The sequence below is a fragment of the Schistocerca piceifrons genome, unplaced genomic scaffold (genome assembly GCF_021461385.2).
Source record: "Schistocerca piceifrons isolate TAMUIC-IGC-003096 unplaced genomic scaffold, iqSchPice1.1 HiC_scaffold_2481, whole genome shotgun sequence".
Classification (NCBI taxonomy): domain Eukaryota; kingdom Metazoa; phylum Arthropoda; class Insecta; order Orthoptera; family Acrididae; genus Schistocerca; species Schistocerca piceifrons.
In genome coordinates, this window is record NW_025728425.1 from 377,628 (window position 1) to 381,878 (window position 4,251).

The window sequence follows — 4,251 nt, forward strand, 5'->3', positions numbered from 1 at the left end:
GTCTTCTTGTACTTAAGTCGGCATTGTGCCGTTAGTATTTAATTCCGATGCAATTTCTGTGTTTCATCGTCAATAAGAAGGTCCAAGGGATACAGTAAACCTGAAGTGAAGCATTGGATCTATAACTGGTGTCACAGGAATGGTTCAAAACATAGTCAGTAAAAAGAGACAGTCTTCTTGTCCTTAAGTCGGCATTGTGCCTTTTCTGTTTAATTCCGATGCAATATCTGTGTTTCATCGTCAATAAGAAGGTCCAAGGGATACAGTAAACATGAAGTGAAGCATCGGAATCTATAACAAGTGTCAATGGAATGGTTCAAAACATTGTCAGTAAGAAGAGTCAGTCTTCTTGTACTTAAGTCGGCATTGTGCCTTTTCTATTTAATTCCGATGTAATTTCTGTGTTTCATCGTCAATAAGAAGGTCCAAGGGATAAAGCAGACCTGGAGTGAAGCATCGGAATCTATAACTAGTGTCACAGGAATGGTTAAAATCATAGACAGTAAGAGGAGTCAGTCTTCTTGTCCTTAAGTCGGCATTGTGAATTTTGTAATTAATTCCGATGCAATTTCTGTGTTTCATCGTCAATAAGAAGGACCAAGCTATACAGTAAACGTGGAGTGAAGCATCGGAATCCATAACTAGTGTCACAGGAATGGATCAAAACATAGTCAGGAGGAAGAGTTAGTCTTCTTGTACTTAAGTCGGCGTTGTGCCTTTTGTATTTAATTCCGATGCAATTTCTGTGTTTCATCGTCAATAAGAAGGTCCAAGGGATACAGTAAACCTGGAGTGAAGCTTCGTAATCTGTAACAAGTGTCACAGGAATTGTTCAAATCTCAGACAGTAAGAAGAGTCAGTCTTCTTGTACTTACGTCGGTATTGTGCCCTTTGTATTTAATTCCGATGCAATTTCTGTGTTTCATCGTCAATAAGAAGGTCAGAGGGATACAGTAAACCTGAAGTGAAGCATCGGAATCTATAGCTAGTGTCGCAGGAATGGTTCAAAACATAGTCAGTAAGAAGAGTCAGTCTTCTTGTCCTTAAGTCGGCATTGTGCCTTTTCTATTTAATTCCGATGCAATTTCTGTGTTTCATCGTCAATAAGAAGATCCAAGGGATATAGTAAACCTGAAGTGAAGCATCGGAATCTATAACTAGTGTCACAGAAATGGTTCAAAACATAGACAGTAAGAAGAGTCAGTCTTTATGTACTTACGACGACATTGTGCCTTTTGTATTTAATTCCGATGCAATTTCTGTGTTTCATCGTAAATGAGAAGGTCAGAGGGATACAATAAACCTGAAGTGAAGCATCGGAATTTATAACTGGTGTCACAGGAATGGTTCAAAACAAAGTCAGTGAGAAGAGTCAGTCTTCTTGTTCTTAAGTCGGCATTGTGCCTTTTGTATTTAATTCCGATGCAATTTCTGTGCTTCATCATTAATAAGAAGGTGCAAGGGATACAGTAAACCTGAAGTGAAGCATCGGAATTTATAACTAGTGTCACAGGAATGGTTCAAACATAGACAGTAAGAAGAGTCAGTCTTCTTGTACTTAAGTCGGCATTGTGCTTTTTGTATTTAACTCCGATGGAATTTCTGTGTTTCATCGTCAATAAGAAGGTCAGTTGGGATACAGTAAACCTGGACTGAAGCATCGGAACCTATAACTAGTGTCACAGGAAAGGTTCAAATCAAAGACAGTAAGAAGAGTCAGACTTCTTTTACTTAAGTCGGCATTGTGCCTTTTGTATTTAATTCCGATGCAATTTCTGTGTTTCATCGTCAATACGAAGGACCAAGCTATACAGTAAACCTGGAGTGAAGCATCGGAGACTATAACTAACGTCACAGGACTAGTTCAAAAATAGACAGTAAGAAGAGTCAGTTTCATTGAACTTAATACGGAATTGTCCCTTTTGTATTAATTTCCGATGCAATTTCTGTGTTTCATCGTCAATAAGAAGGTCCAAGGGATACAGTAAACCTCAAGTAAAGCATCGGAAACTATAACGGGTGTCACAGGAATGGCTCAAACATAGTCAGTAGGAAGAGTCGGTCTTCATGTACTTAAGTCTTCATTGTGCCTTTTGTATTTAATTCCGATGTATTTTCTTTGTTTCATCGTCAATAAGAAGGTCCAACGGATACAGTAAACCTGAAGTGAAGCATCGGAATCTATAACTAGTGTCACAGGAATGGTTCAAAACATAGACAGTAGGAAGAGTCAGTCTTCTTGTACTTAAGTCGGCATTGTGCCGTTAGTATTTAATTCCGATGCAATTTCTGTGTTTCATCGTCAATAAGAAGGTCTTTAGGGTTACAGTAAACCTGAAGTGAAGCATTGGATCTATAACTGGTGTCACAGGAATGGTTCAAAACATAGTCAGTAAAAAGAGTCAGTCTTCTTGTACTTAAGTCGGCATTGTGCCTTTTCTATTTAATTCCGATGCAATATCTGTGTTTCATCGTCAGTAAGAAGGTCCAAGGGATACAGTAAACATGAAGTGAAGCTTCGGAATCTATAACAAGTGTCAATGGAATGGTTCAAAACATAGTCAGTAAGAAGAGTCAGTCTTCTTGTACTTAATCCGGCATTCTGCCTTTTCTATTTAATTCCGATGCAATTTCTGTGTTTCATCGTCAATAAGACGGTCCAAGGGATATAGTAAACCTGGAGTGAAGCATCGGAATCTATAACTAGTGTCACAGGAATGGTTCAAAACATAGACAGTAAGAAGAGTCAGTCTTCTTGTCCTTAAGTCGGCATTGTGACTTTTGTAATTAATTCCGATGCAATTTCTGTGTTTCATCGTCAATAAGACGGTCCAAGGGATACAGTAAACCTGGAGTGAAGCATCGGAATCTATAACTAGTGTCACAGAAGTGGTTCAAAACATAGACAGTAATAAGAGTCAGTCTTCTTGTACTTAATTCAGCTTTGTGCCTTTTGTATTTAGTTCCGATGCAATTTCTGTGTTTCATCGTCAATAAGAAGGTCCAAGGGATAGAGTAAACCTGAAGTGAAGCATCGGAATTTATAACTAGTGTCACAGGAATGGTTCAAAACATAGTCAGTAAGGAGAGGCAGTCTCCTTGTACTTAAGTCGGCATTGTGCCTTTTGTATTTAATTCCGATGCAATTTCTGTGTTTCATCGTCAATAAGAAGGTCAGAGGGGTACAGTAAACCTGAGACCTGAAGTGAAGCATCGGAATCTATAGCTATTGTCACAGGAATGGTTCAAAACATAGACAGTAAGAAGAGTCAGTCTTCTTGTACTCATTTCTGCTTTGTGCCTTTTGTATTTAATTCCGATGCAATTTCTGTGTTTCATCATTAATAAGAAGGTCCAAGGGATACAGTAAACCTGAAGTGAAGCATCGGAATTTATAACTAGTGTCACAGGAATGGTTCAAACGTAGACAGTAAGAAGAGTCAGCCTTCTTTTACTTAAGTCGGCATTGTGCCTTTTGTATTTAATTCCGATGCAATTTCTGTGTTTCATCGTCAATAAGAAGGACCAAGCTATACAGTACACCTGGAGTGAAGCATCGGAGTCTATAACTAGTGTCACAGGACTAGTTCAAAAAAAGACAGTAAGAAGAGTCAGTCTCCTTGAACTTAATTCGGCATTGTGCCTTTTGTAATTATTTCCGATGCAATTTCTGTGTTTCATCGTCAATAAGAAGGTCCAAGGGATACAGTAAACATGAAGTGAAGCATCGGAATCTATAACAAGTGTCAATGGAATGGTTCAAAACATAGTCAGTAAGAAGAGTCAGTCATCTTGTACTTAAGTCGGCATTGTGCCTTTTCTATTTAATTCCGATGCAATTTCTGTGTTTCATCGTCAATAAGAAGGTCCAAGGGATAAAGTAAACCTGGAGTGAAGCATCGGAATCTATAACTAGTGTCACAGGAATGGTTCAAACATAGACAGTAAGAAGAGTCAGTCTTCTTGTCCTTAAGTCGGCATTGTGACTTTTGTAATTAATTCCGATGCAATTTCTGTGTTTCATCGTCAGTAAGACGGTCCAAGGGATACAGTAAACCTGGAGTGAAGCATCGGAATCTATAACTAGTGTCACAGAAGTGGTTCAAAACATAGACAGTAATAAGAGTCAGCCTCTTGTAGTTAATTCTGCTTTGTGCATTTTGTATTTAATTCCGGTGCAATATCTGTGTTTCATCGTCAATAAGAAGGTCCAAGGAATACAGTAAACCTGAAGTGAAGCATCGGAATTTA